This window comes from Puma concolor, chromosome D1 (assembly GCF_028749965.1).
Source record: "Puma concolor isolate L17-30 chromosome D1, mPumCon1.1.hap2, whole genome shotgun sequence".
NCBI lineage: Eukaryota > Metazoa > Chordata > Mammalia > Carnivora > Felidae > Puma > Puma concolor.
Window position 1 is genome coordinate 34,233,349 of NC_141676.1, and position 16,653 is coordinate 34,250,001.

Below are 16,653 nucleotides of genomic sequence, written 5' to 3' on the forward strand. Positions count from 1 at the left end.
ACTTTTCAGAACCTCTGGATTCTTCATTATCTCCAAATTCTATCCTCAATAGTAAAGGTCAAACATTAAGTTTCAAAATTCTAAGATACAGGGGACTAAAGGGTACTCTGTGAAACCCAGAAAAGATCAATTTAGGTCAATTTAAAGACCTTGCAAATTTTATTTGCTTTATCACTATTCATGATATAGAAAGCAATTTTTGTACATTACCGTGAAGACACAGTAAGATACTAAGTGACTTCATGTAGCTTTACCTAAATATCTCTGCATGAACAATCACAAGGAATAAAAGTAAAAGAAAAAAATTAAGATGAATAATTCTAGAAGAATTGCTATGTGCCAGTCACCATGCAAATCATTTTCATATACATCATCTAATTTAGTGTCAGCAAATATATAAAAACATTACTATTCTTACTTTATTAATGAGGAAACTGAGGCTCGAAAGTTAAGTGACTAGTCTGAGATCTACAGCAAGTTATTCCTAAATGATGCAGGAAACAGAATATCTGGAAGGATCCAGAACAGAGTGGAGTTGGATGAATGATGTAAAGAAGAGAAGGCCAACAAATAACCTAAATATAACAGTATGAGGATATACAGACACTAGTGCTCAGATGTTCTCCATATTTGTTGATGTCAGAAAAGGGAAATTAGCTAAGTTTAACTTAGGATACTGGTGTCCAATAGAAGGCTGGATTTGCTAGCAGATAGGTCTGCAAGATACTAGAATGAGTAAGAGATGTTGTGAACTCTTTACATTCTCTCAAAGGAGCTACTTTAAATAATTTTTAAAATGTTTTCTTTATGTATGAGGGAGAGAGAGAAAGAGACAGCGTGAGTGGGGGGAAGGACAGAGTGTGTGTGGGGGGAACACAGAGGAACCAAAGCTGGCTCTACACTGACATCAGTGACTGTGGGCTCAAACTCACAAACTGTGAGATCACGATCTGAGCTGAAGTCAGACGCTCAATTGACTGTGCCACCTAGGCGCCCCATCAAAAGGAGTTACTTTAGATGTTCATCTTTTTTCAGAAGAGAAGATATTTTATACATGTGATTATGTGAACTATATGGATGTTCATTCAACAATTTTTTTTAATGATATGCTAGCTGCTATGCTCAGTAGGTCTGTGGATAGATTGTTGAACATGACAGATTGGGCCTCAGTCCTCCCATCAGATAATTCAATAAGCAGTAATCATGAAGGGTGCAGGGAAACAAGTGGGGTGCTGAGGGAGTAGCTGGTCTAGCCTACCTTTAATCATGGTATGCTTCCAAAAAAAGTTCTGTCTAAACTGAGACCTGAAGGATGAATATTATCCAGGAAGAGAAGAGCAGAAGTATTTCAGAATTAAAACCAAGTGCAACGTGGGAATTGTGTGGCTTCTCACAAACCCTTCCAGGGGTGGAATTTCATAAATCAGTCAATTGCTTAGGTCCCTCATGTTGTCATAATGTTCCTGAAATCACTGCTTTCTTTATGGTTTCTGGGTAAGCCACTGACACACTCTAAGTTTCCCATGTGATGAGTGAGAATCTGGGGAGTGTCCCTCCAGTGTGCAATGTGGAGCTGACGTAAACCCACGGGAGCGAGTGATGAAATGGGCAACGCGGGGTGTGGACTCAGATGGCCTGGGTACAAGGACTGGCTGTGCCAGATACTAACTTGATGATCCGAGAAAAAAAATCCCTAAAACTCAGTAGCCAAAGAACAGTGACATGAAGATGAGCAGAGACGGAATGCTATTCCCTGACAACAAAAATGAGGAATTTCATTCCAGCTAAGAGGAAAATGTATTCCTCTAAATTGTTTTCAAACTTTATTGGCATCCCACTCCCCTGGGCTTGTTAAAACAGATTGTTGTGCCCCATCCCCCAGAGGTGCCAATCCAGGAGGTCTAGGGTGTTAATTCTGGAGCATTACCATTTCTACCAAGTTCCCTGGTACACTGATGCTGCTGGTTCAGGGATTACACCTTAAGAACTGCCATTGTAGAAAATGTTGCCCATTAACCAATCTTCAGCCTGTTGCTTACTAAACCAGCAAATCCAACTATTTCTTCAGTTCCCATTAACTCTTCCTCTCAGGTAACCTCAACTACCAACAGAAAATGCTGCAGTGTGAAGATACAAGCAAGCACACTGTTAACCATTTTAAAATGCCAACCTCTATTCTAAGAGACTATTTTGGCTGAGGTCTTCCATTTGGTCATTTTTAGAGTAAAAGAAGTAATGGAATATACCATCAGAAGCTCCAAAGGAGTTAAAACTACTACTGAGTACAAGTGCTTATTTTCATTAAGAGCAAGGATGTCACTCAGGATTATTTTCTTGAGAATTTAAATGCCAACAAATGCAGCCGTATTTGAAAGGGTATCTTATCCCCACCTTGGCTGCTTTTTAATGTCATCTGACAATTTCCACTTTCCACAAGGTGAGCATTCACAAGCCTACATTTCTTCACTAAATTACTTTTTCTTTCTTGCACTTGTTTTTTCTTCCATCCTGGAAGAGTGACTCCCAAAAAGAGTTACTTTTCAGATGACACCATTAAAAAGTATGGGCATAAAAATCAAAACCTTAGGCATAAATCATCAATTGTTAATTCTCCATTTGAAACAAGTATATTCTCAACATCAGTACAATCCATGTGGATGCAACATAGCATTAGGATAACATCAATGAATGTAGGAAAGGACTGGGTCTGAAACCACAGTATCTTCATCCTTGCCTTTTCTAGTAGCTTCAAGTTGACCTGCATCCTCCTAAAATTTGGAAGACGTGACTGATGACCACACATCAGAGAGAGGATCAGTTGAGAGATATAGACATAGCTTGACATGTACTATGTAGAAGAAGGTTATCTTATTGTACTCAGGAGGCCTTGAAGCATTTTTACAGGCCATGTAGGCAGATTTGGAACTCTAACTCAGTACCCCAGGCTCCTAATCATACTGCCTTCTGAGTTTCTTAAGGGTCTCTCAATACTTATTTCAATGTCTTTTGCTCTGCTTAACACCATTTTCCAGGGCTTTCCTCATTTTCCTGCCTTGCCCCACCTAATAATGTGATTACCTTTAATAACTGCTTCAAAAATTCAAAGGTTTTCAATCATTTTATAGGGAACTCACAAAATTTAACAGCTTTCAAGACCTAGTAAAATTAATCTTTATTGGCCTGTAAGCCCTACGTAGAGTTTTCCTAAACTGTGCCTGTCAGCAAATCAGTCCCTTACTTCAGATCATATCTGACTTGAACCTGCAACTATCTACTTTCCCATTCTTCCATTCTCAGTGCCCAACAGCCACCAGGGTTTCTAGACTTCTCTTCTGCTATAATAAACAGTGCACACTGTCTCTTGTCTCCAGGAGATAAGACCGCATGCTTCAACAACAAACTGTAACTGTTGTTCGAAGTGACTGTTCAAAGTGAGAAACTCTTCATCATGGACAAGGGGGAAGATGAAGAAAACATTCCAAGGATTAAAGAAGACCTCAGCCCAGAGCAGGAGGACTAATATTATAGCAGAGTAAAGACTATTTTCAGTGTGACTTGATTAACCACTGAAGAGAGGAGCAAGTTTGGAGAGGAGCATAGTAATTCCTTAGTGCTTACTTAATTTGAGACCTCTAACAACTCCCAGAGTCATGGTGGGTCACATCCATTTTAATAGAAGTTTTTCCACTCACCTAGCTTCTTCTTCCCTATATTCACCTTGGGGTACACAACATGCAGACATTCCTCTGATGGAATTAAATGCCATATTTAGTGGTCAGTTAAGTCCACCATACGCACTCACAAAGAGTGATATTCTAATAAATAAATATATTTTTAGTATACTTGACACACAATGTTACATTAGTTTCAAGTGTATAGCATTAGTGATTCAACAAGTCTATACTTCATGCTGCGCTCACCACCAGTGTAGTTACCATCTGTCCCAATACATCACTATTACAATATCATTGACTACATTCCTTATGCTGTGCCTTTTGGCCCTGTGACTTATTTATTCCATATTGGAAGCCTGTATCTCCCACTCTCTTTCACCCGTTTTGCCCATTCCCCCACCCCTAATCAATAAATCCTGATAATGTAATTTACTTATTATCGTAATAGCCTTGGGTATCCTTAAAGTTTATTTATCCATTTATCTTTTAGTAACCTGTATACCCAATGTGGGTTCTCGAACTCACAACCCCAAGATCAAGAGTCAATGCTCTTCTTTTTTTTTTTTTTTAATTTTTTTTTCCCAATGTTTATTTATTTTTGGGACAGAGAGAGACAGAGCATGAACAGGGGAGGGTCAGAGAGAGAGGGAGACACAGAATCGGAAACAGGCTCCAGGCTCTGAGCCATCAGCCCAGAGCCTGACGCAGGGCTCGAACTCACGGACCACGCGAGATCGTGACCTGGCTGAAGTCGGACGCTTAACCGACTGCGCCACCCAGGCGCCCCGAGTCAATGCTCTTCTGACTGAGCCAGAGAGGAGCCAGAGAGGTGCCCTTATCTTAATAACAGCTTAAAATCAGTAGTAAATCAGTAACAAAAACTTCTGGCCTTATTTATGGGAAAACCTGAAATATGTGTAACAATGAACAATTTACAAAGTTTGTCTTGCATATGCTACTCTAATTGATGTCCATCACAATCTAACACATGAGAAGAGATTATGACTCCCATTAAAAAAATTTTTTTTAACGTTTATTTATTTTTGAGACAGAGAGAGACAGAGCATGAGTGGAGGAGGGGTAGAGAGAGAGAGGGAGACACAGAATCTGAAACAGGCTCCAGGCTCTGAGCTGTCAGCACAGAGCCGACGTGGGGCTCGAACTCACGGACTGTGAGATCATGACCTGAGCCGAAGTCGGACGCTCAACCGACTGAGCCACCCAGGCATCCCTATTACTCCCATTTTAAAGATAGGAAAGTTTTAATGAGTTACCCAAGCTCACACATTTAGTTCATGACAGGTAAAGGTCTTAAAAACATGTGTCTTTTTTTGAGATTTTATGCTTACAATATGTACAAAACTATTAGAAGCATGAAGCTAAAATGGTTATATTCTCTTGGTTTCCATAACAATATAATATCTTTTTTGTCTTCTTTTTAATTTGATATTGTCTTCTCTGTATCTTTACAACTTCATCATCCTGTGCTCAACTACTAAATATTGGAATTCCTCAGAGTTCAGGCTTACCCTGTATTCCCACCTCCCCTCGCACTGTGTGAATTACTTCATCCATTCACGTGGATTTAAAACTCTATCTCTATGCCAACAATACATGAGTATGTTATTTCTACAATATTCTTCTGAGTCAAGATGCAACTCTGTTCTTTTTTTTTTAAATTTTTTTTTTTTCAACGTTTTTATTTATTTTTGGGACAGAGAGAGACAGAGCATGAACGGGGGAGGGGCAGAGAGAGAGAGGGAGACACACAGAATCGGAAACAGGCTCCAGGCTCTGAGCCATCAGCCCAGAGCCTGACGCGGGGCTCGAACTCACGGGCCGCGAGATCGTGACCTGGCTGAAGTCGGACGCCTAACCGACTGCGCCACCCAGGCGCCCCATCAACTCTGTTCTTAAAACTCTACATGGTAGTGCAAGTTTAATGGGCCAAACATTGATCTTTAAGCTCTTGTTTTCTACCCACTTGCCACCTTTTCACAGAAACTTGTGTCTCAGCCAGTCTCTCATTCAGGACACCATATAACCAGATATTCAGGCCTCAAACCAGGACACTTTCTGTGACACCTTCACCTTTTTCACTTCCTACATCCACTCAATAAATAAGTCCTCTTGATGGTATATCACCCAAACAGGTCTCAATTCTGTCCACTTCCCAACATTCTCACCATTAATGTAGTCTAAATCAGCAATAGCAGCTCTTTTCAACTTGCTCCCTTGAGTCTAATTAAATGAATGTATATATATTGTCTTTTAAATGTCTTTTAATGTCTTTTAAACATGGAAATTAGATCATGTCACTTATACTCTGCTTATGATCTTTTGATGGCTTCCTTTTAGCTGCTAGAAGACAAATTATTGACATAATTTATACGGTCCTTGTCTTATTAGCTATCATCCAAATCTTATCTCATGGCTCTTCCCTCCCTCCTTCACTCTACTTCTGCACATTGGCCTTCCCTCAGTTGCTCTAATGTGTCAGCCTCTTTAATGCCTCAGAGCCTTTCTGCGTGCTCCCTTCCTGTGTTGTCCAGTCACTCACATCTCATCATTCTTCAGTTTGCAGCTTAAGTGTCATTTATGCAGAATGGGCTGACTCTCCCGATTTCAATTAAGTCTTTATTTTATACACTTTCAAGCATCCTATTCTTACCTTTACTAGTACTTTTCACAGTTTTAAATTATTTAAGTCTTAATGTGATTATCTGTTTATTTAAAAAAAATCTTAGTAGGCTATAACATTCATGGAAGCTCATGGGCTCTCCTCTGCACAGTATTCCTGGTGGAATATATATTGATATTATTTATAATTGAACAAATAAGTTGAACAAGATTTTATAACTTATTGAATACTGAGCTGGAAGTCAAAACCCTTAGTATCTAGTTCTTATCTTGAAGCCAACAGGCCCTATGATCTCTCTTCTTCTCTGGGTGCTGTGGTTTCCTCATGTGCATAAAAAAGAGGTGAGAGTCTTTGTTTTCTAAATTTCATTTCATCTGTAAACTTCCCTATATCTATTTCACAGGCAAAAATACATGTAGCAACCATGATTGGGGCCTCAGAACACATTGAATAGGTCTCCAAGAGAAGGGAAAATGTTATTTATTTGTACCATCATGACATTTATGCCAGTTGTGTTGCTATTTTTGCATATTTAGAAGCAAATTTAGGATTGTATCTTCTGACTCTGCCTTGCTCTTTTGCAAGAAATTTTAATGAGATAAAGTTACACTTATTAATCACAAACTGGATTTGTGTGTGTGTGTGTGTGTGTGTGTGTGTGTGTGTGTGTGTGAGATAGGGTGTGAGGGTGTGATGTCCTCTAGGTCTCCACTTCAAAGGGCATCTTGGCCCAATAGGATAAATTTCATTCAGAGATTTAAGTTTATCATCAATCTAGTCTATGTCTTCCTTTCTTTGCATGTAAAGTCACTGGCCATCAAGTTAACTGAGATCATAGAAATTATAAAATAATCCAAATGCTTATTTTGTAAGCCATTAGTGATCCCAGCAAGGAGGAATCTGTCATGTTGATTTTTTTATTAGACTCTGTCTGGAAGACAATACAATGAAACAGACATCCTCATCTTTATAAGTACATATTCAAACAAGTCAACACCACTTAGAAGACAAAACACTCCTTCCAAATTACCAGTGTTTATCTTCCACTGTGTTTCCATTCCTACATATGGTATCTTCTCTCCGACCCAAATCTTGCTTTTTTAAAAAAAAATTTTTTTATTATAGATCACAGATGTTGGGCTAGTAGGTTTATAAACTAGTCCTTACTTCTGGCTTTAAAATCAGTTCCACATTTATAGGACAATTTTGGAATCGTGTATGAACTCAAATATTTATGATTGCTGCTAACCTCAGAATTAAATGTCGCCTTCCCCTTAGAGCACGAGGAGGCATTTTTTCATTAGATCCTGGAAACTAACTGGCTCAACTCCCCAAGAAGCTTGGGATCATTTATCCTAGAATTATCTGGTAGTTGAGAAAACTAACATAGACATTGGGAAAGCCAGCCTTCCCACAGAAAGAAAGAGTAATGAGCAATGAATGGCATGCCTCTGGTTCTGTAACTGAGCCATTTAGGCTTATCTCCAAAAGTTCAAGTTACATACATGATATTTTTCCTCTGTGTTTAGGACCTGGGTAAAGGAGTAGGTGTATTTTCACCTGTGTTGGAATAGTTTCAGAATAAGACGTGTATGGTGAGTTTTTACGGACTGTGTGTGACTTCCATTTATTGTATTGTCTTGCTACATTTCCTTTATAAAGGTTTTTTGTTGTTTTTGTTGTTGTTTGGTTTTTGTTTTTTGTTTTTTTGTTTTTTAACCAGCAAGGTGTAGGCTAAAAAACATGTATTTTGAAGCCAGGTAGAACATGTACAGATATCGGTACTCCCACTCTCTGCTCTAAGCCTTAATGTTCTTATTCATGTGTTGACAGTGCTGCCTAACTTACCACGATGTTGTAAGATTGAAAGAAGGATGTTCTAAATGCCATGCCTTGGAAAGGCATAAGGTGACGTTCAGCGGTTGCTAGTTAGAAAGCTTTCTTCCAAAAACAGTTAATTTTAAGTTTGGGCACTTAAATGAATAAACTTAGTGGAGTAGAAAATTGAAAAAAAAAATGCCATGCCTTAGAATATAATAAATGTTTACTAACTAGCATTACTATCAACATAGCTATTATTATATATGGCTTCCAGAAAATCATGGTTCAATAGTGTGTGTGTAGAGTGAGGAGAAATGAGGGGTGTTTCACCAACTATTGGGTTATTATTGTTGGTTGAGAACTTAAGTGCTTTCACATCTGCTATATCATCTCTTTCAACTACTTTTCTCATGTACTTGGAATAAATGATATGCCTGTGGACCCACAACTAGTAAAGTAGTAGAGCCAGGAATTAACCAAGACTTCTCAGGTCTGGAAACCGAATGTGAATAAGCACCACTCAGTGCACCAGGGCATGCTTTCATACAATTCACAGGGCCAAATTAGAGCCAAGAGTTGTCTGACTGATAAAGTTTGCACAGACAATAAATAATTGACATAAACCTATCTTAAAATTTTTGCAAAAAATACATGTTTTACTGCAGGTGAAAAGAAATTAAAAAAGAAATTGATAATACATAAATTTCACACTTAGCTTTCATGGTAAATATGTATGTTTTTCTTTTAAAAATCTTAAATTCCAGGGGCACCTGGGTGGCTCAGTAGGTTGAGTGTCCAACTTTGTTTCGGGTTCAGCTCGTGGTTCTGAGCTCCGCGTTGGGCTCTGTGCTGACAGCTCGGAGCCTGGAGCCTGCTTCAGATTCTGTGTCTCCCTCTCTCTGACCCTAACCCACTTGCATTCTGTCTCCATCTCTCTCAGAAATAAATGAACATTAAAAAAAATTTTAAATCTTAAATTTGATATGTACTAAGAAGCAGTATGGCATAATAATACTTGTTGGTGTAGATTCTGAAGCCCAACTGCTGAGTGAGTGTCCTGACTGACACTTACCAGCTTGGCCAAGTTACTTAGGATCTCTGTGTTTCAGCTTCCTCACCTATAAAATAGAGCTAATAATAGTACCTACCTAACAGGTGGTTTGGAGAATTAAATGAATTATGCTACCCTTAGACATTACTTAAGCAAGTTCTGGGCCATTGTAAGACCTCAATAAATGTTAACTGAGGTTGTAATGGGAATATTACCAAAATGGTTTGGATACACAAAAGACGGAATATTTTTTTTCTTCCTAGAAAGGTTAAAAAGGCTTTTTCTCCTCTTGAATGCTCTTCCTTCACCTTTTCTCTGCCTGCCCACTCACTTTTGTCCCTCAAAATCCACTCAGATGTCATTTTTTTCTGCAGAGCCTTCTGATCTCCCTGTCTCTCTTCTTTACCAGAAGGAATCACTCTATTCTTTATGCTACTTCTGGATTCTGTATCTCACCACCATCCATTGAATGGTTTTTATTTGCTTTACCTTTCATTCTCAGCTTTGGTGAAAATGCTACTTTGCACTGAATATTTAAGATTATCTTTTGAACATTCTAGGAACTTAGAGTATAATAAAGAAAAAATACAGAGGAAAAGGACAGATGAATCACAAAAGGAAAGAATACACAAAGAAAGAAATGGTTATTTTTTTCAGTAAATGAAGTTAAGAAAGCTGGATAACCATTTTGAAAAAAATTGAGAATCTCACATCACAACTTAAAGTAAAATAAACCTCATTAGGAATTTAAGAATGTAATATTTGTACTGAAAAATAAAATGCAAGTAAATATCTTATTAGGAGCTCAGGAACAAAATTTTTCTAAGTTTACAACAAAGGAAGAAACTATTTTAAATTGCAATTTTTAGAATAATAGGTATAATTTCTATATAGCAAGAAAAGATGAAAAAACTATATTAAAGATGTGAGCTGGAAAGATATTTTCAACAAATACAATAAAATGAGCATTAATAACCTTGACTTACAATAAATGATTTAAAATAAATAAGAACAGACAAACTCATATACAAAATCAATAAATAACATATTAAACAGTTTTTAAAATAATAAATATTAATCTCTAATAAAGGTATTTAATCAAGTGTGTAATCAAATATATAAAATTTATCCACGTTGAGATGTCAATGTAAAAGAATTTAAATGAGTGTCTTGTTTTTTGTGTTTTTTTTTTAAAGAGTAAAGTTCATCTTTGGCATGAGTATGACCAAACAGGTCTTCCACAAATTGTAAATGGGGATGTAAATTGATACATCTTTTTGGACAATAATTTGATAATAGTTTAAGAAAATTTTTCAAAAATGTTCATTCACCTTGAGGCATCACCTTCATTCCTAGAACTTATACTAAGGAAATAATCAGATTTGTGTGAAAGTATGAATGTACAAGGACAACAGCACAGCATTCTCTTTATGGTGCTGTCATCCAAAAGCAACTGTAGAATAAATTCTAGAGTACCCATATATTTGTTTGTGTTCATCTACATGCCAATAAATACAGACCTTAATGGCTTTTAATGGCTGCTAACAAAGTATTGCAAATTTTAAAAGCTGTTATGAAAATATCTCATTTATTATGATCAAATGTTAGTAAGAAATTTATATGTATGTTGGGGTAGAAGAAAGGAGTTTGTATGAAGTGTGAAAAGGTACATAAAGATTATGTGTATAGTGGTATTGTGATTTTTATCTTCTTCTCTTTATGAGTATGTAAGACCGTGTTGTCTAGAATAAATTTGCAGTGCATTTATAATTGGAACATGTCATTACTATGAAAAAAGGACAATATTGCCCAATAACCAAATGGATTTATACACACATGTGCGCGCGCGCACACACACACACACACACACTTCTGTAGTTTCCAATGGCATTAACTAAATACTTGGAAACGGTCATTTAAAGGCCTCCCCCTGTGTAATTAGAAACACAGCTGCCCAGGCTTGCACAAAAATAATTCTAGACTCCAGATTATGTTTTCCTATTTTTCTTTCTCTTCTTAATTTTCTAACGTCTAAAAAAACCCCAAAACACCATGAATTATTAGATGATGAAAAAATTACCAGGGAGAATGGACCATTTTTAAAATCTTCATTTTTTATAAATAATTTGTTTTAGGACCTTAACATTCAAAACACTCATGATTTACAGTTTAGAATGCCAGATCTATTTCCCATGGAATGCCAGATACATTTTCCAGATGTGTTGTTTATGAGGCTAGATTATTTATCACAGGTGTCAGGATTTTTTTCCTCTTTAAAATTCTCTAATTAGCCCAAGAGGAAAGAGGAAACGTGTGTAATTCATTTGAGAAACAGGATATAGAAGCAACATAAGCTGCTCAGTTTTAGGACAGATTTTCTATAAGCTGCCAGTAATTGACACCTAACATTAACACATATCATATAAACAAATAATAGTAGAGATCTAGCTGCTATTGAGACAACATCTTTACCTTTATTTACAGTGTTCATCCAGTACTATCCTTTTGATATTTATGTCACGTGTCTCCTCTATTTTTTTTGCTGAAAAACAACTTTCTGTTCCTCACTAGTAATTTTCCTTTAGATAATGATGTTGATTTTGTTACTGTGGCTCATGGTAATGACAACCACCACCATTAAAACAATCACAATATTTATTAAATACTTATTTCAGGAGAAACACAGCAATTCTATCATATTTTTTCCATTTTGAAGATAAGGATACTTACTGATAAAAAATGTCTAGGTAATAATTAGTGGAGATAGAAATCAAGCTCAAGTTTGTCTAATCCTGGTTTAACCCTGATGTGATCCTGTTGTCTTTGCCAATGCATTCTGGAATGGAGAAAACATATTTATTTTAAGCAAAAATACAATGTAAATGTAAAATGCCTTTTTGTACCGCCTAGTATATTCTTGGTTTTACAGTCCCATTTTCTTCCAGGTGTTTTTCAAGATGTCTCACGAATCCTTATATACCTACACATACCAGGAGTAGAGACAGATTACACACAAGGTGACAGGTACACTTAATACATAAAACACCAACCTTGAAATAAAATGATGCCCAGGTACTGTAGGGCTTTTGCTACAAGTAGGTTACTGCCTACCTTACATGAGGGAGACTTTTTGACTTTTCTCCTTTCTTGGTTCGAAGAAGTAACTACCACCTGTGAAATGCCTATAGACAGGGCCCCGTGGTGAGAAACTGCAACTCCAGGAGTTGAGTGCAGCCTTCATCCAATAGCCCACAAAAACTGGGAACCTTGGACCTACAACCACAAAGACATGAATTCTGCCAACAATCTGAGGAAGCTTGGAAGAGGATCTTTTCTCACTGATGCCTCTGGTGAGGCCCCAGCCAGGCAGACACCTTGATTGCAGCCTTGTGAGAACCTGACCACAGCACCCGATTAAGCCATGCCTGGACTCCTGATGCATGGAACTGGAGGTAATAAAATGTGTGTTCTTTTAAGTTAACTGAGTTTATGGCTGTTTGTTACACCGCATAAGAAACCTAATACAGGCTCTGTCAATTTGCATTTTACTTATCCATGCATGCAAATGATGGCTCACATAATTCCAGTGGATAACCTGTTAGATAAAAGGGAAGTAAATCTACCAGAATGATTTTCTCAGTCATTGGCTTAAATTTACAAAGAGGTTGGCTTTTTTGTTTGTTTGTTTGTTTGCTTGTTTGTTTGTTTTGGGAGGGGGGTCAAGGAAAACTAGCTTCAATTTTTTAAACAGGAACAGAGATACCTTTTCTATGACTTGATTTATGAATTATTAATTGCACTTCTTCATTTCATCTTATGATATGGCCTCATGAATTTTTAAGTCTGTCTCTGAAGTGTTTTATAAGCTACGTTATGTGAAAAGTCTACTATTTGTAAGCTTTGGGAAAAGCAGAAATGCATCTTTCTAGGTTTTTTTTAGTCTTTATTTATTTTTGAGAGAGAATGACAGAGTGTGAGCAGGGGAGGAGCAGAGATAGAAGGAGACACAGAATCCAAAGCAGGCTCCAGGCTCTGAGCTGTCAATACAGAGCCCGACGTGGGGCTTGAACCCACTAACCATGAGATGATGACCTGAGCCGAAGTCAGACGCTCAACCGACTGAGTCACCCAAGCACCCCATCTCTTTCTAGTTTTTAAGGACACTAATTTTGATTAAATAATCTCCATATGAAATTATATATGGGATATATATATATATTTTCATATTCTATGGCTATGAAATGAAAAGTATTCTGTAATTTGTAAATCAGTTCATGCAGGCATAGGGTTTTTAATGTTTAAATCTTTTATATTAAAAAATTATAAGAAGAAGTTCTTTTCTTGGGACTGCTATTTGAACAGCTTTAATGATCCTGGGTTTCTCTTAGGGCCTTCACATTGTGGATCTTACAGAGACTCTAAAGGTATTTTGTGGGGCTTCTGGTTGGGGAGAGGTGAGGGAGTTCATATTCTGAGTGAAAGCAGAGATTAAACAGCCAAGATAAAAGCATTTGAAACGGATACATATGTAAGCATTCTTGCTTTCATCCGTCTGGTTTCAGGAGAAATTCCCCTACTTTTTTTCCGAAAAAGTATCCTTTTCCCCATTATCTGGTTTCTAGAAACTTCCATCTAGTTTTGATCTGCTACTTACCGTTCCATTCCCTGGATCTTTAACATTGTTTTTGTTTTGCTTGGTTTGGTTTTCTTCAGCATTTACTGTGGCTGCTCCCTAGGCTTTTATCTTCCAAAAATCCTCTTCCAGCTCTGCCCCCACCTCCTTGTCTAGCTACTATCTTCTACTTCCAGCTTCAGTTGAAGTTTCCCTTAATTCTTGCTTGAACTGGTCCTTAAACTCTCCCCCAGTTCTCTCCGCTCTCCAATCCATGTTCTGCCTTGCTCAAAGGGTTATCTAACACAAAAAGGGTAGTTCAGGGGCCCCTCTTCAGGCTGATGCTAAAAACAATGCCCGTGCACATCCTGTAGAATGGGTTGCCTTTAAGCCCGTCTATTCTGCAGCTCTCACTCTGCCTCTCCCCTGTGCACCCCACCAGAGTCTGTGTCCCAGGAGTCTGTGTACTTACCTCCTCTGGCCTATCAATCAGTGCTTATTAAGAAAATGAATGACTTAAATTCTGAATCTAACATTGGCCTGGCAAGAAAAGGTGAATATGGTTTATGCAGCCCGTGAATCTGAGGAAGATCATGACACAGAAGTAGAACTTTGGCAAAACAACCACTCTGAGACTTTCAGCAAAGCAATATCCACCCTTGTTCTACAGAATTGATACCGTAAATTCTCTCTTGGGGTCAGATTTCTGTCACCTTTCGTGCACACCAAGGCTACAACCTATTCTCAGAGCGGCTCTGCTTCTTATGACAGTGTCCGTCCTTGGGCTCTGGGGCCCATGAAGGTCTAAGACAAGTGTTCGTTTTCTGCATTTCCAGTTTCTCTTCTAATGGGAGAAAATGAATAAAAATATTTGCACTCAGAGAAAGACTGCCTTGGGTCTTAACTAAATAACCCAGGAGATAGAGCAGGCATGCCTCCCGAAAAGCTGAATAGCACGACATAAGAAACTCAGTGCATCTGTGGACTCCACAGTCTGGCAAAACAGACTCTCTTGTGGCAGCTGCTTGTCATTGTATACTGCCATTTCTCAAGTTTACTTTTTGTTTGTATTCCCTCAGGATCAAAATCTTCTCTGTTAGCTTTGAACATTCAGAATTTCATAATCCAGACTTTCCATAATCCTTCATCTACAAGCAGTGCAATCAGTTCCATGAGTGCTAGAACCAGCTGCTTATCAAGCTTCTGAAGACACGATGCTTGGCATTGGGGTGTTGTGGTGCGATCCTGCTCGAAGATACCCTACAAGATGGGATGAACATATGGTCTGTGTTTTCTAGGGTAGTTTTCAAAGGGTTAGCTCTGTTGTGGTTATAATTAGTGTTTGTCAGAAATAAGATTCTTGTTCATAGAGATCTGGTTATCATTAAAATAGTGGTAGCTATCCTAGAGAATAGTTTACATTTTGGAGGGGGGGACAGAGTTTAAGAGCATGAGCTGAGAATCGAACTAAGTGGGTCCACTTTCTGGAACTCCTATTAACAGTTGTGTGAGCTAGAACAAGGACAGTCCACTAAATTTCTCTGATCTTTGCTTCCTTCACTGTAAAAAGGGAATGAAAGTGTGTTTGCATCATAAGGTCATTGTGAAAAATAAATAAGGTGATTCATATAAACCATTCAGCACCAAGTTTTATATGTTAATGCATGAATGTATGTTAGCTATTTTGATTATTATTAAAAATTATATAGATGAAGGAACAGAAGCATAGGAAATCCGGAGAAGTTGCCTGAGATAGACAGCTGGTAAAAAGTTAGAAATAGGGTTTGGATCCAGATCTCCCTAGTACCACTTCTCTTTGTTGTTTTAAACAGAAGCATCCCAGCCACGTACTCAACCATATGCTTCACAATTTCTTGCTGTGGGAAACCCAGGGTCAAGTTGATTATACCTTCTTCCTTTTCCTATGAGAAGCTGGGGGTAGGGTGGGAGGGGTTGCATGGCAATGATCTAGAGAAGGCACACCCATCATTCTTTCCTTTGTTTCTTATGGCTGAGCCTCAGTTGGTTAGTGAAAGAGGCAGAGGACACCCTATTCACTGGGGTGGATGCTGGGTTACCAATTAAAATATGCAGTAATTGATTCAGCATGGAGAACAAGCGATTGGAATGGACACTGTGGCTTGCTCCAGATCAACATCCTGAAGGTCCCCTGCTATGCGAGGTTTGTGTCCTTCAGTTGCTAGCTTGTGGGGAGGTCTGCGGGCTGGCTTGGGGTAGAGACTCTTCCAGCCCACAGGAAGTATTCCAATATTTTAGCTCTGGTACAACCATGCAGTAGCATGCCAGCTGAAGGTCAGCCCTGGAGGTGTGTGCCTTTCATCCTGGTTATTGGTTTGGCTTCTAATCCTGGATACTCTAGTGCTTTAATTCAACGGTGAATTTTAAAATGAGTTATATTCAGTTCCTTGGCAAGTGAGGACTACTTCAAATCCAGTCAAGTCTGATTCTGTGGACTTGAGTCCTTAATCCTGTGTCACACTACCCCAACCTCAGGATAATAAAATGCAACAGCTTCAGTTGATAGTCGAAAAAGCCAAGACCTACTGGACTGCTAGTGACAGAGCTAGAACTTGAACTTAGGGCTCACTTTTCATCCAGAGCCTTCTCATCACATCACATTTGCCTCTCTAATCGACACCAAAAACATTATTAGTCTTTCCCATAAAAATCTCACCCCCTCATTGTTTTAGCTCCCTGGTTGGGAGAATTCCCAAGGGCAGTGCCTCATGCATTTGAACCTTATCAAGCATATGCAATGATTAAATATCAACACATACAATGACTCAGAACTTCTTTTTCCTGTGATTTACTATGTTCGAGCAGGATTGCTTTT